Raw genomic sequence first — 23880 nt, 5'->3', positions numbered from 1 at the left:
AGAGCTCAGGACAGTGCCCAGGCTCAGAGTTAAAGACCCATAGTGGACAAAATGGAAAAAGAAAAGAAAATCTCTCAATATTAACAGAAATGAAGAAAACTCTTTTGATAGAAAAGACTTTTTCTCACATTAGTGCTAATAGCTCATGTCTCTAATCCTAGCCACTCAAGAGGCTGAGACCTGAGGATCAAGGTTGAAAACCAGCCAGGGCAGACAAATCCATGGAAAATTTCTCTCCAATTAACCAGAAAAAGGTCAAAATTGGAGGGGTCAGTCGAATGGTGGGTAAAGCACTAGTCTGGAGCAAAACAAGCTAAGGAAGTGCATGAGGTCCAGAGTTCAAGCCTCATTGCCAGCATAAGCATATTTCTGTGTCTGCACATTTAATAGATCTTTGGAGGAGAGAAGGGTGAAGGGCAAAGTCTGAGTTGCAAGTTGCCTGCTTTATGCTTTAACAAAGCCTGATCCTTGGTCCTTTGTGTGTGGATATCCTTGAGCTGCAGGATGATGTGGGCCACAGTGGTGGCCTGTGTGTACAGACATGTGGTGCATGCCATAGGAACTGCATTGTTTCTGCCCTTCTATGTGATGCCTCTGCATTTCCAAAGATCAGAAACAAAGGGAAGATGACTAGGAGCAGAGAGAGAGAGAGAGAGACAGAGAGACAGAGAGAGGGGGGAGTGGGAGAGGGAGAAGGAGAGGGAGAAAGAGAAAGAGCGAGCATTGCAGAAACAATGCCTGAGATGCAGAACATTAAAAGGCAAGTCATACAAACCGGCAAACCTGCACCACCACAGACATAAAACACCCACACCTGCTATCATCCACAGCCTTGTGCCCCGCCTGGCCGCTCCAAATTCTGCACTAGGCTGTTCTAGAGCCCATGTTATAGTTTCCTGGAGAGTGTGAACCCATCCTTAGCCAGAACCTGATTGCCTTCCTCCTCCTCCTCCTCTTCCCCTCTCTCCCCCGGCCACCCAGAGTGGGCCCCACCTGCTGAGATGAGAAGGAAAGAGGAAACCAGCCTTGGTCTGTCACCTATATGGGTTTTCCAGACAGCAGGACAACAGCACTTGGAATTCCCTACCATCCATCTATCCTCTCTACCAACCCCCACCTCCCACCAGGGCCACATCCCTTGTCACATGGCCCACGAGCTGCTCCTCCCAAGTGCACTGCTATTTCTTCGGTCCTGACCCTCCTACAGCTCCTTTCCCCAGTAGCTACCACAAACAAGAAGCACCCAGAAGACCTGGTTTTACTTATCACTTAGTGACTCTTGTGAGCACCTTGCTGCGGGCTACATCTGCACTGCCTTCAGTAAGGTATGACAGGTACTATGGCTTCAGTGCATTGACAATCAGGAAACCAAGACAGCTAGAAGGAGATCAAGGTGTGTAAGCGAATGGTCAGACTCTGTGCCCTTTTGTGCAGGTTTGCATTTTAACCAGAATCACAATGATCTTCTTTGGGGAAAAATAAATAAATCAGTAAATAAAGCTTATGGTGGAATTTTTAATTTATACTAGTGAAGTGACAAGGATGTATTGACCAAAGGGCATTCTCTGGGCTCCATGAAAGCAATGCTAGAACCATCTGAGCCCCAGAAATTATCTACTTCATGCTGAATGGAGCCCCTGAACATCATCCTACAAAAGTAAATTGGCCAAGATCCACTTGCTCTTACAGAAACAGTTCTGGCTCCATTCATGGGGGTTGCAAGATCAGCCATCCACTGTGGATCTAGAAGGGTCTAGAAGGTCTCTATCACAGGAATCTTATGAAGTGAGGAGTGGACATGAGGTGGTGGAATGGAGGAGTGTGGAACAGGTGACATGAAGGGCAGGCAGGATCAGCAACTGGCTGGTTGTGTGTGTCACACTAAGCCAATGGCTTCACTCAATGAAACCTCTTTGCTTTTCTCATAATGGTCTCCTCCCTCTGGAGGAGTCATGAGCATTGAACGAACTAGTGACTGAGAGTATGAGAACACACTTTTGAAATTGTAAGTGATATGTATATGTGTCTATTTCTGAAGAGTATAGAATTATTAATTTTTTTGCCGGTCAGGGGCTTGAACTCTAGGCCTGGGTGCTGTCCCTTAGCTCTTCAGTTCAAGGCTAGCACTCTACAACTTGAGCTACAGCGCCACTCGGGGTTTTCTTGTGGTTAATTGGAGACAAGAGTCACAGACATTCTTGCTTTGGCTGGCTTCAAACTGTGATCCTCATATCTCAGCCTCCTGAGTAGCTAGAATTATAGTGGTGCCTGGCAGAAAATAAGTTTGTTTGTTCAAGAAAAGCATTTGCTCCTTTAGCCTATGTTGCTACCGCCTCAACCAGCAAGGAGACGCAACACCGGACTCTTCTCTCTGCCGTTTATTCAGGACCTTTTTTTTAAATCTTGTGACCCCAACCCCGGGGAGAATTCCCCACAGCCTTAAGTACCCGCTGGGTAGCCAACCCTGATACCCCACGTGGGAACCACCAATAGGTTCAGGTGCGCGGAAGCAAGCCAGATTCTTTGCCTTAGCCATATCAGGAGTTGTTTACCACAGAGACCACTCGCCATCGGGAAGGCGGAGGGCGGAAGCTGGCACCATCTTCCAGGTGCGGCCTCTCGCAGCTCTCTACAGTTCCCCCTTTTTTGTTTAAAGAACACAGATGAGAACAGAGGTCTGATCCCTGTTGTGCAATTGCAAGGACTGCATACAAGCCTTCTCCCAGAGGGCGCCTTCTCTAGGGATGACTCAGCCTGTCCATTGATTCGTTTTTCACAAGGACGGGAAAAGGCGAATCGAATCCGTGTGCAATCAAACATGCTCTCCTCGAGGGCAAAACTCATGCCTCTCGACTGCAGTACTTTGGCTTTGCAATCTGTGTTCATTGTTTTAGGGTGGCAAGCCACGCTTAGGGGGACTGACCTGCTCCAATGACTGTAAAAGCTTGGATAATCATGGCTGCACTGCGACACTGAGAACCTCTAATTTGGCAAATGCACCACAGACATACCAAGGAGGCTAACACCAGGAGGCCTATCAGGGCTCCCAAATCCGCCCCCTCCTTGAGATGAATCATAGCAGCGGAGATCCATGAAGATAACCCCTCCGCCAATCCGGCATCCACTCGGGTCGAGTTCACCATGACGATGGGAACCCTGAGCTGTTCCATCAGGCTGTCGAACTCCCCAGTTCAATTACCTAAAAGATAACTAGACAACTGTTTAGACAAATTTGCAGCGTTTTTTAAATAGGTTTTTTCCTGGGCCTGAACTCTGGGCCTGGGCTCTGTCCCTCAGCTCTTCAGCTCAAGGCCAGCACTCTACCACTTGAGTCACAGCGTCACTTCCGGCTTTTTTCATTTTGCTTATATGGTGCTGAGGAATCGAACCCAGGGTCTCAGGCATGCAAGGCAAGCATGCTACCACTGAGCCACCTTCCCAGCCCCCTTCTTCTGGGTTAATTGCACCACAGCAGCAGCTAATCCAGCATTAGTTAGTGGTCCGCCCAGCTCTCTGCAAACTTTCATCCATGCTTCTAGTCCCCTATTCTTATATGGGGTTATGGCAGCTCTGCATTCCTTAGTACACTGCTCGTAAACAAGCTGTTTAATTAATGGCATGGCTGCGTCTGGGTCACCAAAAATTCTGCCAGCGGCCTCGACCATACGAGCAACAAAGTCCGAAAACGGCTCCATAGAGCCCTGCAGGATTTTGGTGAGATTGCCACTCACCTCGCCTTTATTTGGTAAGGCCTTCCATGCCTTTATGCCAATTTTATTGATTTGTTCATAAACTTGGACCGGGTAGCCTATCTGCTGATTGGCGAATCTCCCCTGTCCAAGCAGCATATCTCTGTCCCAAGCTGGGTTTCCCCCAGCCTGATTGGCCGCAGCCTCTTCACTAGCAAATTCAATCAAAAAGGCCTTCCAATCTAAATACTGACCTGGGCTCAAACAAGCTCGTGCGAGCCCACTCCAATCACCGGGTGTCATGCAATGTCTGTTTAGGGCCTCCACCTGGGCTACAGTAAAGGAGGCTGTGATTCCATATGTCCGCACAGACTCAGCTAAAGATTTTATAACCTTAAAATCTAAGGGTTCATGATACCGCTGTCCCTGTGGATCCTGAAATATTGGACAGGCTAGATGTAACTCGGTTCTGACCGCTTTCCACACGCCTGGGCTGAAAGAACAGCCGGGGCTGCCACTTCCGGGGTCCTCCGCATAGAGCGGAGGGGCCGAAGGTGTGGGGCGGTGCACGGAGGATGTGCATTCGTCTTTATCTGGGTCCTCTCTCTCCTTCCCTTTCCTCCTCTTTCTTATCTTTGTTTTTTCTATTTGTTCTATGAGTGATTGTAGTTCCTCTGAGTCTGTAGACTCAGAGGTCTCTAGTTCGGCAAAATCAGGGTATGACCCCCCCTGCTCTCCTCCTTTTCGCTGTCTGCCCTTTCTGATCTTTCTTCCTGCAGCATTTCTAAGGCGGCCTGACCATTCTCTACCGCCTCACTGCAACGCTGGTCCTCGAGACAGCCTCTTATCAGTTTCCATATTGGTCTCACTCGGCTCTTAAGCGTTCCTTGTTCAGAGGCAAAATCTAAGTCCCTCCCTAGTTTCTCCCAAGAGGCCACCATGAGGCTTCCGGAGACAGCGAACCACGGGGCAATGATGTCACATTCATTCAAAAATCTCTCTAAAGTACTCTTTTTTATTTTTAACTTTTTGAGTGCAGTAGCTCATTGAGAGCCAAAAAAATTGGGTGCAAAGAAGAAGCGCCCATGTTTTAAACATTTAAAGCTGGTAAACAAACTTTTACTTTCACTTTTGGCTACTTTATTGACTAGCCCCGGGTTCTCACTCTCTCTTTATCTACTGAGAAGAGCAAAAATCCCCCCGCTCTTGTCGCAGATTCCCCTTTTACCTGGGAACTTACTCCCCGCTCTTGTGGCGGATTCCCCTTTTACCTGGGGACTTACCCCCGCTTTTGTCGCGGATTCCCCTTTTACCTGGGAACTTACCGGTGCACCACCCTGACCGCAGAGAGTTCTGAGTCCTCCTTGGAGTTATGGCTGAGTCCCCGTACTGGCCGCCAAGTGTTGCTACCGCCTCAACCAGCAAGGAAGACGCGACACCGGACTCTTCTCTCTGCAGTTTATTCAGGACCTTTTTTTTAATCTTCTGACCCCCAACCCCGGGGAGAATTCCCCACAGCCTTAAGTACCCGCTGGGTAGCCAACCCTGATAAGCCACGTGGGAACCACCATTAGGTTCAGGTGCGCGGAAGCAAGCCAGATTCTTTGCCTTAGCCATATCAGGAGTTGTTTACCACAGAGAGCACTCGCCATCGGGAAGGCGGAGGGCGGAAGCTGGCACCATCTTCCAGGTGCGGCCTCTCACAGCTCTCTACAAGCCTAGAAATGCTACCACTAAGAAATCACCCTATAGAAAGAATCGCATGTACTTTCATTACTGAGTTACAACTGTGCTATTTCAGATCCTTTTGAAAAGGCAAAAGAATAAAACAACAAAAACTAACCTGGAAACATCATAAAATGTCCAACTAGATAAATATATCATGGAGCTAGCTGGGTGCCTGTGGCTCATGCCTGTTTTCTGAGCTACTCAGGAGGGTAAGAAGTAAGACTCGTAGCTCCAAGCTAGCCAGGGCAGAAAAGTCCTTGAGACTTTTATCTCCAATTAATCACCAAAAAGCCAGAAGTAGAGCTCTGGCTTGAGTTGTGCTATGCCAGCCTTGAGCAGAAAAGTCAAAGCAAAAACTCATTCTCTTAGTTCAAGTCCTATTACCAACACACACACACATGCACACACATACACGAAAGAAAGACTCATGACCAGAAAAAAAAAAAAAAAAGAAGAAGAAGAATCTCAGATTTGTATGCCAGGGCTGGTTTTGAACCTTGATCCTCAGACCTCAGCTTCCTAAGTAGCTGGGATTACAGGTGTGAGCCAGCAGCACCTGGCCTAAAAAGCATCTTTCTTTTTCTTTCTTTTTTGTCAGCCATAGCTCCACTTCCAGTTTTCTAGTGGTTAATTGGAGATAAGAGTCTCATAGATTTTCCTGCCTGGGCTGGTTTCCAACCACAATCCCCAGATCCTTAGTCTTCTGAGTAACTAGGATTATAGGTGGGAGCCACCATTGCTTAGCCTAAACTTGTTTTTGTTGTTGGTGTTAGTCATGGGGCTTGAAATCTGGGCCTGGACTCTGTCCCTGAGCTCTTCAGCTCAAGGCAAATTCTCTACCACTTGGGCCAGAGTGCCATGTCTGGCTTTTTGCTGATTAATTGGAGATAAGTGTCTCTTGGACTTTCCTTTCCTGGGGTGGCTTTGAATCATGATCCTCAGATCTCAGCCTCCTGAGCAACTAAGATTACAGGTGTGTGCCCGGCCTAACCATTTCTTTTTTTTTTAATTTAATTTTATTTGTGAACATACTGTACAGAAGAGTTACAATTACATGGGCAGGATAATGAGTACATTTCTTACCAAGCACTGCAGCCTCCTCCTTTGTTTACCCTTCACATCCCTTCCCAGCCTCCCCCCTCCACCCCAATCCCAATCCTTCTCCTGCCCCCCCTTTCCTCCCCTCCCCCCCGCACCGACGTTGTAAAGCACAATTTGGACATGACAACTTGTACTTCTCATTGTTGCAACAGGTCCACCTGTATCCTTAAACAACTGTTTTTTCCCCAACTCCTCCACAGGTTATACTGACATCAAATATAGTGAAAGCAGGGAGGGGACATACAAAGCAACAACGAGATAATCTTATAAATGCTTTAGAAACACATGCATGAAAGAAAAAAACATTAAAATACATATCTAAGGGATCATTTTCATGACATCACATTATCTGACCTTTTCGCTTGACTCATACATATACTAGATATTACAAATAAGGGAAACCATGGGACCTATGTTTCTTTGGGTCTGGCTTATTTCACTTAATATAATTTTTTCCAAGTTTTTCCATTTCCTAACAAATGGGGCAATGTCATTCTTTCTGATGGAGGCATAGAATTCCATTGTGTATATATACCACATTTTCTTGATCCATTCATCTACTGAGGGGCATCTAGGTTGGTTCCATATCTAACCATTTCTTAATATGGGTCTTGGTAAAAAAATATTCAAAGCCAAGTATGGTGGTATGTGCTGGCAATCAGGAGAATCAGAAGTTCTAGGCCAGTCTGGGTTATATAGTGAGACACTGTTTCAAAATCAAAAGAAACTAAGGAAAAGTATGTAGTTGAAACTATTCTTGTAGCCATCTTTGGAAAATACACCCAGCCATTTAGCAATGTGGGTTTCAGAGAAAGCAGTAGTGATGGCAGCTTCATTTTGCTGTCTGAAGTTTCTGCCTGGCGAGGGGCTTGGATGGTGGTGGTCATGGAGGTGGTGGAGGTGGTGGTGGTGGTGGTGGTGGTGGTGGTGGTGTGTGTGTGTGTGTGTGTGTGTGTATGTGTGCGTGCATGCGTACATGCGCACACTCATGCCTGTCCTGGGGCTTGAACAGAGTCTGGGTGCTGTCCCTGAGTTTTTTCACTCAAGGCTGTTACTCTTCCACTTGAGCTCCATTTTGGCTTTTTAGTTAATTGGAAATGAGTGTCACAGACTTTTCTTCCTTGGCTGGCTTTGAACTGTGATCCTCAGATCTCAGTCTCCTGAGTAGCAAGGATTATAGATGGGAGCCACCAGGACTTGGCTTCCTCTCCTGTTCTTTGAAATAGGGATTTGCTATGGAGTTCCAGGTGGCCTGGAACTTGTAATTCTCTTGCCTCTGCCTTCTGATTGCTGGGATTACTGACACACACGACTTTGCCTGGCTCTCTGTTCAGGAAGACATTTGATGAGCCTTCCTTCCTTCCTTCCTTCCTTCCTACCTTCCTTCCTTCCGTCCTTCCTTCCTTCCTACCTTTCTTCCTTCCTACCTTTCTTCCTTCCCTCCATCTCCTTTAACTTGGGGCCTTGTGCTCTTACTGAGTCTTTTTGCTCAAGGCTGGTGCTCTACCACTTGATCCACAGCTCTGCTTCCAGTAGTTTGCTGATTAATTGTGGATAAGTGTCTTTCAGATTTTTTCTGCCTAAGCTGGCTTTGAACTGCGTTCCTCAGATCTCAACCTCTTGAGTAGTTAGGATTAAGGGTATGAGCCACCAGCATCTGGCCAAGATTTTTCAATAATTCTCCAAGGACTTGGTTTGGAGGGCATTTCTTGATAAATGTCCTATCTCCATCCCATGACCACAGTAGCATAATGGTTGAAATATGTGTATTTTAAAAATTATTATTCTTTTTTATTCTTTTGCTTTTTTTGTCTGCCCTCAGGCTTGGAGACAAGGACTGGGTGCTGTCTCCTCCAGGTGTCTTTTGTTCAAGGTGAGCATTTTACCACTTGAGCCACAGTGCCACTTCTGGCTTTTTTGTTGTTGTTGTTCAGTTTTAGGGCCCGAACTCTGGGTCTAGGCACTGTCCTTTGAGCTCTTCAGCTCAAGACTGGCACTCTACCACTTGAGCCATAGTACCACTACCAGATTTTTCTGCTTATGTGGTGCTGAAGAATTGAACACAGGGCCTCAAGCATGCAAGGCAAAACACTCTATCACTGAGCCACCGTCTCAGCCCCATAAGGAGTGTTGAAGTGGATTTTTTGTTGTTGGTGGTGGTGGTTGTGGGGCTTGAACTCTGGGCCTGGGCACTATTGCTCAGCTCAAGCTCAAGGCTAACGCTCTTCCACTTCTAGCTTTTTTTGAGTAGTTTATCAGAGATAAGGGTCTCACAGATTTTCCTGCCCAGGCTGCTTCGAACTGCAATCCTGAGATCTTAGCCTCCTGAATATCTAGGATTACATGTATGAGCCATGGTGCCTATAAATTGTTTTATTATTATAAAGGTGATGTACAGAGGGGTCACAGTTATGTAAGTCAGGTAATTACTCTATTTCTTTTTGGACAGTGGCACCCAAGGAATATTTGTTTAAAAAATTCAACAATTTTCTGAATCTGAATTCTCCTTCCTTTCTTCTTAGCAGGCAAATCTTCATCCTGCTCTTCATGCATTAGAAGTTAGTAAATTAGAAATAAATGCACAGCTGTGTGGCTGTAGGAACAGAGGAAGTTCAGAAGAGAAGATAAACACGTCATCGAAACATCTGCTTAATCATCATCAACAACAACAGTAACCAAGCCTACACAATTGGATCAGTGATCTTAAAAGGGATCACAGAATTAAAGGCAAACTAAAAACAAAATATAATCGAGTGCTGGTAGCTCACTCCTGTAATCCTAGCCACTGAGGAGGCTGATAGCTGAGGATTGAAGTTCAAAGCCAGCCTGGGCTTTGGAGATAAGACTCTTATCTCCAATTTAACATAGTAAATGCTGGAGGTGGCACTGTGGCTCAAGTGTAGAGTGTTAGCCTTGCACAAAAGGAACTCAGGGACAGCATTCAGGTACAGTTCAAGCCCTAGGATCAAATACATATATCCAGAGAGAAACATAAGGGAAAATCCTTGTAACTCTAGGAAAAACTTTTTTTTTATGATTCTTTTTTTAATCTTATGTGGTACCAAGGAATCTAACCTAGGGCCTCATGCATGCTAGGCAAGCACTTTACCACTGAGCCACATACCCTGCCCCTAGGAAAACCTTTTTGTTTTGCAGGGTGGTCTTCGTGGGGCTTGAACTCTGGGCCTGGGTGCTGTCCCTCAGATCTTCAGCTCAAGGCAAGTGCTCTACCACTTGAGCCACGGTGCCACTTTGGGTTTCTGGTGGTTAATTGGAGATAGGAGCCTCACAGACTTTCCTGCCCAGGCCGACTTTGAACCATGATCATCAGATCTCAGCCTCCTGAGTTGCTAGGATTACAGGCATGAGGCACCAGTGCCCAACTTGTGGTTATTTTTTTCAGTTATTAAGGTGTTATACAAAGGGGTTACTATTTCATAAGTCAGGCATTGAATACATTTCACTCCTTTCTTTGCTTTTTCTCAGTTTCTCCCTCCCAGCCTGCCTGCAAGTTACACAGTTCATTTTCCACAGTGTATACTGACTTTTGCTATAGTTACTTTTGAGATAGGATCATGATTTTTGCTACCTTGACCACATTTTTTTAAATATATACTGGTGCTTGTACTCAGGGCCTGTAATTCTGTTTTTTCTGCTTAAGGATGGAGCTCTATTGTTAAGATATTTGGACATAAAAAACTCTTACGTTTCCTGCCTCAGCTGGCTTCCAACATCTATCCTTAGATTTCAGTCTCCGGTGTAGCTGGAATTACAGAAGAAACCCACAGCCCTGGAGCCTGAGATTTCTTTAAGAAGGGCTCAGTGATGGGGTAGACAGATGGAGATATTGATCAAGATGCACTGTAGACCTGTGGAAATGTCACAACGAAGCTTGCAGTGATGTAGGTGCTAATTTGAAAAGTCATTGATTAAGAGGAGCAGGGGCAGGGCTTAAACCTGGGGGTAGGGCTTGATTCCCAGGGCCCTGCACCTTTGTGCTCCAGGGGGCTAGAAGACTGGATCAAGACCCTAGGAAAACATCTGCCACTTGATAGACTAATGCCTCTCTGGAATGGCAGCTCAAGTCCCCTTCAGCCCAGCCCAGCACTTGTGGCTAAGCCCAGACTATGGCCCAGCCTGCTGGTACAGCTGGTGGCCCCCAAAATGCTGAAGAGGGACTGCCAGAGCTCTCCATATGTAAAGAAGATGCGAGCTGGTGTTGGACTGTGATCTGCCTTTGTTTGCACTCCCCTAGCTCTGGGTTCCTGCTCATGTGGCTTCCTGGTGCTAAATGCTGAGGAGGGAGCCAGGCAGGTGCTGGTGGCTCATGCCTGCCCATAATCCTAGCTACTCAGGAGGCTGAGATCTGAGGTTTTCCAAGAGACTCTTATCTCCAAGTAAACCCCAGAAAGTCAAAGTGGAGCTGGGGCTGGGGATACATGGAACAGCACATCTCCTGGAAAATTGAATTGTCTCAAAGTGGTAGAGTGCTAGCCTTGCGCAAAAAGACCTCAGGGACAGTGGCCTGGCCCTGGGTTCAAGACCCAGGACTGACAAAAACAAACAACCCCTTCCCCCCAAAAAAAACTGATAAGTGACAATGTCAAGCAGATTTGCAATCCCTGACCATGGCTGTGTTTGGCACATAAGAGCCTTTGCCCCTCAACCCCAGGCACAGGGAGGGCCTGTCCCAAAGTGGCAGCCCTGGGGGGCAGCCTGGCCTTGTCTGCCTCCCACTAAGGGTCTGCTGCTCTTGAGGGCCCAGGTCACTTTTGGAGCTCTTGTGACAGATTCTTTTATTCTCTTTTCTTGGGGGGGCGAGTCTTGGGGCTTGAACTCAGGGCCTGAGTGCTGTCCTTGAGCTTGTTTGCTCAAAGTGTTCTACCACTTGAGCCACAGCTCTACTTCTGGCTTTTTGCTGGTTGATTGAAGAAAAGAAGAGCCCATAGCTCTGTTTCCCCCCTCACTGTGAGATCCTTCTGGGTCATGTTACCCTCTGCCTGACCTCCCCCCCAATGGATTCTGGGAGAAGCACTACCCCATGTGATGGGGTCTCTTAGCTGGGGCTCCTGTCACAAGGACAGAGGTTGGCTCAGCACTGAACACATTAGCTTCTCATGGCTCCTCACTCCTCGGAGTCCAGGGTCAACACAGCTGCCAGTGGAACATCCTTGAACTAAGGCCTCTTCCCTCAGCCATGGCCTTAACAAGGTTTTGTTTCTCTTTCTTTCTTTCTTTCTTTCTTTCTTTCTTTCTTTCTTTCTTTCTTTCTTTCTTTCTTTCTTTCTTTCTTTCTTTCTTTCTTTCTTTCTTTCTTTCTTTCTTTCTTTCTTTCTTTCCTTTCTTTCTGTCTGTCTTCCTTCCTTCCTTCCTTCCTTCCTTCCTTCCTTCCTTCCTTCCTTCCTTCCTTCCTTCCTTCCTTCCTTCTTTCCTTTCTTACTTTCTTTCTGATAGGGTTTCATCCTTCTGCTTGATTGAGATCTTCCAAACCTACACTTCTCACACAGCTGTGATTACAGATACTAGTCACCATGCCTGAACTGTGTCTCTTCTTCTAAGGTCACTGACCCCACCATTGCAGCCCCACCCTCTCATTCCTCCTATCAGCTCCCTTCATGCAACTCAGTCCTTCTGTTCTACCTTCTTTTCTTCTCTCCCTTTTGCTCCCCCTTTACACTCTTCCCTTCTTTTCCTCCCTTCTCCTCTCCTATAACCCTTCTTTCTCCCCTTCCCTTATCTTCCTTCTTCCCCTTCTTTCCTCCCCCTCTTTCTTTTCCTTTCTTCTCCCCTCTCCTCCTCTCCCTTCTTTCCCCTCCTCTCCTTTCTCCCTCCCTTGCCCTCCCTCCCCTCACCTCTCCTTCCCTCCTGGGATAGACTTCACAGAGTTCTCTGGCTGCATCTGGCCTCCAAGGCCTGCCCTTTGTGGTTAGCATTATGCATTTGCCCCTGTCCGCAGAACTGCAGCTTCCCTTCCCTTCTCTTCCCTCCCCCCTCCCCCCCTCCCCCCTCCCTCCACTCCCTTCCCCTTCCCTTCCTTCTTCCTCTTCCTTTTACACCTTCTTGTCAGTCCCAGAGCTTGAAATAAGGTCCTGGGCACTGTCTCTTAGCTTTTTCACTGGTATTCTATTGGTATTCTACCACTTGAGTCACATCCCTTACTTCCATTTTTTTGTTGATTCATTGGAGATAAGAGTCTCATGGACTTTCCTGCCTTGGCTGGCTTCAGACTTTGATCCTCAGATCGTAGCCTCCTGAGTTGCAGCTAGTATGACAGGCATGAGCCACTAGTGCCTGGCTCTTCTTTTTATTCTCTTTGTGTTTAACTGGTTCTCTCTCTCTCTCTCTCTCTCTCTCTCTCTCTCTCTCTCTCTCTCTCTCTCTCTCTCTCTCTCTCTCTCTCTCTCTCTCTCTCTCTCTCTCTCTCTCTCTCTCTTTCTCTCTCTCTCTCTGAGTCACATGATCCCATGATCCATAATGATATAAAAGGTTCTAAAATTTTCCAGAGGCAAACTCCTGCCTTGCTTGTGACCCTGAGAAGGTCAAGTTGAAATTTTAATTACTGAGGGAACTCAAAGATTAGCCCCAAAATTGAGCGGTGGAACCCCAATGTACTTGTGTGGGCCAGGATCCCAGAGGTGCTTATTCACGTAGTTCTGCCACCTGCTTCAGGCCCCAAGGGGCTGGAACTGGCTGGGGGTGTAGGTGGAGGCATGTGGAAAAGCTGGAGCCATCTGCCATGCTGTGCTGCTCAGGTCATATGCAGGGTGTGTGTGTGTGTGTGTGTGTGTGTGTGTGTGTGTGTGTGTGTGTGTGTGTGTGTGTGTGTTTCTTTCCAGCACCTGGTCTTCAAGGCAGCACAGGACAACAGTATGCATGTTCTGAGGAGAATTGGAGTTAGCAGTGCATCGCAGCATGGCTTTGCCCTGCACAGGCCTGGTGCTGCAGCTAACCTAGTATCAAAAGGATGGGACATAGCTGGGTATGGGTGGCTCACACGTGTAATCCTCAGAAGTCTGAGATCTGAAGATCACAGTTCAAAGCCAAACTGGACAAGAAAGTCCCTTTGTATCTCATCTCCAATAAACCACCAGAAAAGTGTAAGTGGAGCTGGTGGCTCAAAATGGCCGAGTGCTAGCCTTGAGCAAGAGGTCAGGGACAGTGCTCAGGCCCTGAGTTCAAGCCACATGACCAACAAGAGAGAGACAGAGACAGAGACAGAGACAGAGACAGAGACAGAGAAGAGGAGGGGCCTTGTCTCACTACATGTTGATGGGAGAGGAACACCAAAGGATTTATAGGCCTCCCAGCCCATTTTTTGTTCCTCAAGTCTTAGGTGCCTGGTGGAGGAAACAGAGTAGACATTCCTTGTCTTGTGGTGAAGGAGTACACGGGGCCTCTGCCTCTTGCACAGGCCCATCTCTGCAGTGGAAAAGGATCCATCTATGTGTGGCCTGGTGGGTTGCCTGTGGGCCTGGGGTGGTCCAAGTGGTACAATGCCAGCCTTGAGCAAGAAAGCCAAGCAGCTGAGTGGGTCCCTGAGTTCAAGCTTCTGGAACCAGTGTGTGTGCATGTACCAATCACACACACACACACACACACACACAAACACACATACACACACACACACACACACACACACACACACACCAATAATAAAAGCACAGGTCTTCAGCTATAAGCTGTCCCTCAAATACAAACAGCAAGTAGCTCTAGGACACCTCCATCCAGCACTGCCTTCCTGGTGTCTGCAGATCCACATTGACCTCAGTGTTCAGAGCCACCGGCTAGTGTGACAGGCAGAGGCAGGGGCTCCACATGCTCTTTCCCCCAATTTATCTGTTGACATTGAATCCAAAATGGTGATATTAGGAAGTGAGCCACTGGGAGGAGCCTTAAGGAATGGCATGGACCTCTGTTCCAGGGGCCCACAAGCTCTCATTTGCCTCTGCCCCCATGACCTGGCTCAGCCACAGCCATCCTCCTGGGGAGCAGAGAAGGCCCTCTCCCTGCTGGAGCAGTTGTGTTTGTTGTTTAGATGAGATCTATGTCATCTTCCTTGGTGGTGCAAGGGATGGATCTGTAGGTGAGTGGACAGTTCTTGATTTATGATGGCTAAACTCTCAATGGCAGTATCCCACCATGGGACAAAGACAAGAGCAGTTCACTTTCACCAAGTCTTGCTTGGTCCCCTGGCTAGTGATGTCCACGACATTGCATGGTGACAGTGAGCTTACACATCCCCGGGGAAATCAGTGGACCCTCTGTGGTGTGCTGTGTTGCTAAGCAACAATGCCTGGGAGGAGGTGGATGAAAGGCATCTTTGACTTACACTCTGTCAAAATGTTTGACAGGAGACTTGGGATGTAACCCTATGGGAAGTCGGGGTGTAGGCTGTGCATGGAGCATCTGTATATAGTAAGAGTTATCGTCAGCAATTTGTTCCTGAGTTATGGAAATCTAGTCTGCTATCTGTCAGTTGGAGACCTTGGAAAGGCAGAGGGTGAATTCCAGCCTGAGTTCAGATTCTCTGAGACTTGGAAGAGCCAGAGGTGCCAGTCCCAGTCCAAGGGGAGAAGAGCAAGGTGTCAGCTCCAGCTGGCAGGCAGAGAGAATCAAGCTTCTTCCACCTTTGTGCTCTATTCTTGGGTTGGATGACGTCCACCTGCATAGCCCAACCTGGCTGGACTCTGCCCACCAAGTTAAATGCCAATGCCATCCAGAAACTCACAGGGAGGCCAGTAACCACATATCTGGGCACCTTGTGGCCCAGTCAAGGTGACACAGAGAATCAACCAAGGCATGACACCTGAGGAGAGGTAAGGAATGGTAGTACTTTTCTAGCCTGCCACAGCCAATTGTCATCGGCTTGGTGACTTTAAATAACAGAGATTTGTTCTTTGTTCAAACCAGGTGTCAGCAGGCCTTGCTTGCTCTGAAGGCTTACCTCTTTCTAGAGGCAGGATCTTACTAGGTTACCCAATACTTCCTTAGTCTCCTGAGTGCTGGGATTAGAGGTGTACAACAACAAACCAGCTCTGTTGCTTCTTTTTTTTTCAGTTTATTGCCATCAGTTTATTTATTTTTTTAATTTAATTTAATTTTATTTGTGAACATACTGTACAGAGGAGTTACAATTACGTGGGAAGGATAATGCGTACATTTCTTACCAAGCATTGCAGCCTCCTCCTTTGTTTACCCTTCACATCCCTTCCCAGCCTCCCCCCTCCCCCCAATCCCAATCTTCTCCCTCCCCCCCCGCCCCCCCCCCCACGCACCGATGTTGTAAAGCTCATTTTGGAATGACAACTTGTACTTCTCATTGTTGCAACAGGTCCACCTGTATCCTTAAACAACTGGTTTTTCCCCATCTCCTCCACAAGTTATACTGTTGCTTCTTAATTTGATGCAATCCCAATTGTTAGTCCTTGCTTTTTGGGGGGGAGGGTGTGTGTGTAGGTGGTGGGGCTTGAACACTGGGCCTGAGTGCAGTCCCTGAGCTCTTCAGCTTAAGGCAAGCATTCTACCAATTGAGCCACAGCACCACTTCTGGTTTTCTGGTGATTAGTTGGAGGTAATTGTCTCATGGACTTTCCTGCCTGGGCTGGCTTTGAACCGTTATCCTCAGGTCTCAGCCTCCTGAGTAGCTAGGATTACAGATGTGAGCCACCGGGTACCCAGCTAGTTCTTGTTTTTATTTCCTGAGCTATTAGAATCCTTAGGAAATTATTGCCTGTGCCTACATCTGCCCCCTCCTCTGTGCTTGTGTTTGAGCTCAGAGCTCCATACTTACTAAGCTGGCATAATACTTCTGAGCTACAACTCCATCCTTATTTTTTGCTTATTGTTTATAGGGGAGGCTTTCCATTCCCCATGTCCTGGCTGCTTTAGGTGCTCTGTTGTTGTTGGAACCACAGGAACAGGTTGCCCCATTCCACTTCCCTCTGTACAGATGGAGTTTTGAGGGCATTTATTTATTTATTTATTTATTTATTTATTTATTTATTTATTTATGCCTTGGCTGGCCTGGAACCATGATCCTCCCAATCTCAGCCTTTCATGTAGCTTGAGATGACAGGCATATGCCACTGTACCCAGCTCTGGGTTAAGGTAGGGTATCTTGAACTTTTCTGTCTAGTCCTCCTGTTCTTAGCCTCCAAGTAGCCAGGATTCCAGGCAGAAACCACCACACCTACCTGGTGGTCTTGAAGTGTTTCCTCTAATATTTTCAAAGTTTCAGGTCAGAACAATTTTTGAGGAAGAGATGGGAAGAGACTGAATTCCCAGCCTGGGAATTGGGTCCTGGTTAAGGTAAATAAAAAGCAGTGCCAGGTGCCAGCAAGTCCTGAAGGGAAAGCAGTGGTCTGTGTCTTAAGTGTGGCATGGGTCTGTTCAGCTGCAGACAGTTCTGAGCGGAAAGCAACCCCACAGCCACTTTTGGAGAGGAACGATGGCTGTGGTCATCTTTCCAAAGTGTGGATTTGGATGAGCACGTGGCAGCTGGCCTTGAACACAGCCAGTGTCTTTGTGTCTGCTCTGGGTGCTGAAGCAGTGTTCTTAAACTGCAGGACTATATGGGTGCATCAGGGAAGGGTTGGCAGGGTAAGAAGAGGGTGGAACCAGGAGAGCATGTGTGACAGACTTTTTTTTGCTTTGCTGGTTTGAACTCAGGATGTCTTGCTTGTTAGGCAGGTGCTCTGCCACTGGAGCCATGCTTCCAGCCCTTTTTTATTTGAGATTCTTTCTCAGATAGGGTCTCATGCTTTTTCCAGGGGAGCATTAGTACCCTTTTCCTCAATGGTAACTGGGATTAAAGGCATGTGCTACCAAGCTTGGCCCAGGAATTCCAAGCCCCCCCCCCCACACACTTCTAATAGCAGATAACCACCTAGTTGTCCGGGACTGGGAGAAGTGTCTCATGCTGAGCTCCCACATTTCCTTCCAACATGCCCTTGGCTTGATGGGAAGAGGTGGTCAAGAGGGGCTTTGACGTGGACCTTCTTTCTCCACCGCCCCTGTTCTGGTGGTCCTGGTTCTGCTTGTCACTGCCTCACTTGCTCCTCCCAGGTCGAGGGCATGGTGGGAGTCCAGGCCCCCGACTTCTGCCTCTGGAACCCAAGCAAAGTCCCCCTCTCCTTCCTCTCCCCTGCCTGGCCTTCCTGGCCGAGCCTCCCCGCTGGGCCTCCCAAACAGCCTTACTCCAACCTGGGCCCAGGGAGACTGGAGGCGCCTCCCTCCCCCCACATCCAGTCCCTTGCTCCACCAAAAGGAGGCAGCCAGGAGGAGGTGCTGCATCCTGTGGAATTGGCGGGATTCTTGGTGATTGCATCCAGGACTCTGGAGCAGGACTGGGCCTCCCAGCTTCATTGTCAGTCACCCTTACGAGCCCCGCCCTAGGGGAGGGGCGGGCGGTGGGCAGACAGACAGGGCTGGGGACAATCAGAGACCATTGCTAGGAAACCGGAGACCTATGCAAATTACAGCGAGAGGGACGGGGTTCCCAGCTGGCCTGCCTCAGAGCTCAGCTTTCCAGGGACTCAAGTCCTCTTCCTCTCTCTTCCTCCCTCTCTCCTCTCCCTCTCTCCCTCTCTCCCTCTTTCTTCCTCTTCTCCCTCCCTCTTTCCGTCCCTCCCTCCCTTGCTCCCTCTCTCTTCCTCTCTTCTCTCCCTTTGTCCCTCCCCCCTCCTCCTCTCCCTCCATCTCCCTTTCTCTCCCTCCCTCCCTCTCCTTCCCTACCTCCCTTTTTCTCCCTCCTTCTCTCTCTCCCTTCCTTTCTCCCTCCCTCCCCCTTCCTTCCTCTCTCCCCCTCTTCTTTCTTCCTCTCTCCCTCTCTTTTTCCCCTTCTCTCTTCTTTCTCCCTCCCTCCCTCTTTCCCTCTCTCTTCTCTACCTCTCCTCTATCTCCCACTCCCTCTCTCTGTTTCTCTTTTATCTCCCTCCCTATTGTCTTTCTCACTCCCTCTTTTTCCCTCTCCCTCCTCTGCCTCTCTCCCCTGTCTCCCTCTCCCCCTTTTCCCCTCTTCCTCTCCCTCTTTTCCTCTCTTCCTTTCCTCTCCCTTCCCTTCCTCCCCCTATCTCCTCCTTCCTTCCACTTCTCCAACTTTCTCCCCCCTCCTCTCTCTCCCTCTCCCTCCCCTTCCCTGTAGATACATCTGACATGATGTTCCATGTGCATGGGGGGAAGGGATGTGTGCCAGCACGAGTTTATGCCAGAAAGGAAACAAGGCAGACTTTTATGACTCAAACCCCACTGGGGGTGAACTCGCCTTCACCCATCTTACGTGGGGAGTTTGCTCAGTACAGCTTGTCCAGAACTTTTGCCAGGGCTGCGTGCCAGCCTTCTGAGGGCCAGATGCCAGCAGCCCATTAGCCACGAGCCACCAGCCTGTGTGTACCTGTTAAGCTTGTCCCCTGGGCTCGGCGGCCCTGCCTCCTGAACAAAGGATGCCTGCTCTGTTCTTGCAATTGCAACATCTTCCATTAATAAAACCAGGATGGAGGTTAATTGCCTACATCATTCATGAACAGCTCCATAAAATATTTATGAGGAGCATACAGGGGGAGGAATGGGAGTTGCTTGCTTGGTTTGGGGCTACAGCTAACATATGGCAAGGGAGTCCGCAGGAGAGGAAGTGTCTTAAGAATTGCTGATGTTCAGTCTGGAGCTGGTGGCTCACTCCTGGAATTCCAGCTACTTTGGAGGCTGAGATCTGAGGATCATGGCCTGAAGCCAGCTGGAGCACCAAAGTGAGACTCTTCTCTTCAATCAACCACCAAAAAGCCAGAAGTGGTAGAGCACCAGCAAAAAAAAGAAAAAAATAGAAAAAAAAAGTTCAGAGACAGCACTCAGGCCCTGAGTTCAAGCCCCAAGAATGGCACAAAAAAGGACTTTCTGATGTTGAGCATTTGGAACTCCTCTTTGGGTGCTGTCCTAAAGTATTTAGGAGTCTGAGTTGGTCCCTTGCTGCTAGACATGTTACTAGTGACGTCAGGAGCATTTGAGTTTAGCTACTGCATTCCAGGATGAAATGAAGGGGAAGAGGCACTGAGTCTAGAAGAGCAGATATACACCATCCATGCAGCTCACCAGCCTGGCTCATTCCACACCCAGTGTCAGACATGGGTACACCCTGCACAAGCTCTTCCTTTTGAGAAGGGGTCTTCCTATGATGTCTAGGCTAGGCCGTAGAATTCTTGAGTTTAAATATTACTATGCCTTGGTCTCCTGAGTTGCTGATACTACAGGCATGTACTACCACTCTTGATATTATGCAATCTCATTGAACAAAACAAAAAAATCTTTGAAGCCAAGTGCCAGTTGCTCATGCCTGTAATCAAAGCTACTCTAGGAGGCTGAGATCTGAGGATCATGTTTGGAAATCAGTGTGGGCAGGAAAGTCCTTGAGAGTCTTATCTCTAATAAGCCACTCAGAAAAATCCAGAAGTGGTGCTGTGGCTCAAGTGGTAGAGTGCTAGCCTTGAGCACAGAGAGGCTCATGGACAGAACCCAGGTCCAGAGTTCCAGCCCCAGGACTGGTAAAGACAAACAAACAAAGAAAACAAACAAAAACAACAAACTTTTTGGTCCCAACTGGGGTATAGAAACTGGATTGAAATGTTCAGTTAGTCCAAGCTGGCTTGATTTGTTTTTATTTATTTTTTATTTATTTTTTAGTCAGTTGTGGGGCTTGAACTTGGGGCCTGGTGTTATCCTGGAGCTTTTGTGCTCAAGGCTATCACTTTACAACTTTAAGACACATTCTATTTGCAAACACTTAGATCTCTTTTTTATCTTTTTTTTTTGTGTGTGTGGTGCTGGAAATTGAACCCAGAACTCCAGGCATGCTAGGCATGTGCTCTCCTACTGAGTTACATTACCAGCCCCCAGGCTGGCTTTAAATTCCTCCCGCCACCTCTGGGTTCCTGGGATTATAGGCATGTACCACCATGCCTGGCTTCATATTTTGTGAAACCACCAAACAAACCCAAATCAAGAGACCTCCTTCTAAACAACTGGCTTGTCCTGCCTAGGAATATCTGGGGAGCTGGATGTGGGCACATCTGAAATATTAACACTTGGGAGGTTGAGGCAGGAGGATCATGAGTTTGAGGTCTGCCTGGGCTACATAACAAAACATCCTCTCAAAATACAAAATGAAAATAAGAACAAGGTATGCATTTTTAAAAGACTTTTGCTTGGGTCTTTAAATAAATGTAACAGATTAGAACTTACAGGTACAGCAGAAACTTCCTGGATAAAGTCCCAGGGGCACAGCAGAGAGGAGAGAGACTTGATAAGTGGGACTACATCAAAATAAAAAAGTTTCTGCACATAGTTACTCACCAAGAAAGACAGCTAGCAGACTGAGAGAAAATCTTTACCAGAAATACATCAGACAAAGGCTTAATAGCCAAAAAAATACAAGGAGCTCAAGAAACCAACCTCTGTTAAACCTAATATACCAATCACTAAATGGGCAAGGAAGCAAAAGAGGGAATTTCAGAAGAGTAAGAATAGCAAAGAAATACAGGAAGAAATGCTCATCATCCCTCTCCATAGATAAAATGCTCATCTCCTGACATAAAGGAAATGCAAATCAAAACAACCCTAAGGGCTGGGAAGGTGGATCAGTGGCAGAGTTCTTGCCTTGCATGCATGAGGCCCTAGGTTCGATTCCTCAGCACCACATAAGCAGAAAAAGCCAGAAGGGGCACTGTGGCTTGAACTGAAGAGCTGAGGTACAGTGCTCAGGCCCAGAGTTTGAGCCCATGACTGGCCAAAAAACAAACAAACAAAAAGATACCATCTCACCCCTGGTTATACTGGCCAGTATTCTGAATTTGGACAACAAATAATGCTGGGGCAGGGGTGGGGGGAATGTGGGAAAAAAGGAACCTTACAGTACTTCTGGTGGGAATGTAAATTAATACAACCACTCTGGAAAGCAATCTGGAGGTTCCTCAAAAAACTAAATGTAGACCTTCCCTATGACCCAGACATACCCAGCATCTACCCTGAACATCATGATTAGGACACCTGAACATCCATGTTTATTGCCACACTATTCACAATAGCTAAGATATGGGAACAACCCAGATGCTCCACAATAGATGAATGGATCAAAAAAAATGTGGTGCTGGGTGCCGGTGGCTCATGCTTGTAATCCTAGCTATGCAGGTGGCTGAAATCTGAGGATCACAGTTCAAAGCCAGCCCAGGCAGTAAAGTCCATGAGACTCTTATCTCAAATAAACCACCAGAAAGCTGGAAGTAGCTCAAGTGGTAAGAGTGCTAGCCTTGAGCTGAAGAGCGTCTAGGCCCAGAGTTCAAGCCCCATGACTACCACCACCACCACCAACAACAACAACAAGGAAAGTGGTACTTGTGTACAATGGAATTTTACATAACCATCAGAAAGAAGAAAATAATATCATTTGCAGGGAAATGGATGGAACTAGAACAAATTATGTTAAGTGAGGTAAGCCAAGATTACAGAGACAAATAGCGCATATTCTCCCTGATAGGTGGATTAGATCTGAAACACACTGGTATATGACAAATTATACAGAATTCTAGATACTCACATACAGTGAGACCAAAAGAGGATTGCCTTAGGAGAGAATCACCAAGGTGTATTACCCAAGCACCTCTTTTTATTTATTTAATACACATACTGATATGAACTCCAAAGATATGGAAATAACTAACTTTTTTCTTAGTTTTTTAATTTATATGATGACTCTATGTTCTTTACCTTATAGATAGTGTATTCACATGAACATCTGTGGAAGGGGAGGGGAGGCCATAGAATCTGAGGGAAAAGGGTGAAAAAGTGCAGCATTGAGTGTACTAAACATGGATGAAAGCAAACTATGCAACTCGTGGGTGCAGATAGAAGGGAGGGAATGGGAGAGGATGAAGGAAACAGATGATACTCTGTGAAAGGAAATGCACTTATTATCTGGCGTATGTAAATGTAATCCCACTGTATATCACCTCTAAATTAACAAAGTAAATAAAAAATGTAACCAGTTCCAAATACTAAAAAGTGGCAAAATCAAGGCACGGATGGTTCATTCCTGTCTTCTTTGCTACTCAGGATGCCGAGGTCAGAGGATCACGGTTCAAAGCCAGCCTGGGCAGGAACGTCTGTGAGACTCTTCTCCAATTAGCCACTCACAGAAGCTGAAAGTGGAGCTGTGGCCTGTGTAGTAGAGCACTAATCTTGAACACAAAAGCTCAGGAAGAGCACCCATACCCTGAGTTCAAGGCTCAGAACACACACACACACACACACACACACACAAACATGGCAAGAAGTGTTTCATTGGATTTTTTTGGCAACTACCCTTTGACCATTTCATGGTCTCTTCAGGCTCCTGCTATTCACCACTGTGGACACTAGGTGGCAGTGCTCCCCCGATAATAACCCAATGGCACCAAAGTTTAGGGGCTTTTCTGAAGTCTCTCCCGGTTGCTCGCTCATCCTTACATCACCTAGATTGAGCAAGAATCCTGTCAAGATGGCTTAGCAAGAATCTCATCCTCAAAACATGATTCTCTTTAATATCTTCTTGAAGATTTTTGAAGCGCTGTGCTAGGAGGAGCAAAGACTAAATATATTTCCATCTACCTGCGGTCAATTTATCCATTATCCATATATCTACCCATCCATCCCTCATCCATCTCTCAACCATCTGTCCATCCGCCCATCCATTCATCATTATTCCAATCGCATTTACTCATCAGTCATCCATAATCCATTCACTCATCCACTATCTACACATCATCCATCCACCCACCCATAATCTATCCATCTATCATCCATGCTCATCATCCAAAATCCACCCATCCATCCATTCACCCACTCACCAATTCATCTATCATCCATCTTTCTACCCTACATCCCTTATCCCCCTCTTTACCATCTGTTTATCCATCCATTCATTCTCAATCTGTCCACAATCCATCCATCCATCTATCCATCGATCCAAACTTGGAGCATTTCTTTTTCACAGAAAAGTGCTATATGAATTTGTTTTTTAGGTATAATATGTTAAAGATTCATGTATTTGAGTAGAGAGCATGTTGAATACTTCACATCCTCCCCGGGAGATAATTGCTATCTCTCTAGGAACTGGTGGGGTGAAGTCTGGGGATGGTGGCAGGAAGCACTGACACACCAGCAACAGTTTTCATTAAGGTTTTTTTTTTTGTCAGTTGTGGGGCTTGAACTCTGGGCCTGGGGACTGCCCCTCAGCTATTCAGCTCAAGGTGAGCACTCTACCAATTGAGCCACAGCACCACTTCTGTCTTGCTGGTGGTTCATTGGAGTTAAGAGCTCATGGACTTTCCTGCCCGGGCTA

Source organism: Dipodomys merriami, unplaced genomic scaffold (assembly GCF_024711535.1).
Source record: "Dipodomys merriami isolate MVZ:Mamm:240054 unplaced genomic scaffold, mDipMer1.0.p SCAF_620, whole genome shotgun sequence".
NCBI lineage: Eukaryota > Metazoa > Chordata > Mammalia > Rodentia > Heteromyidae > Dipodomys > Dipodomys merriami.
This window is presented reverse-complemented; position numbering follows the sequence as displayed.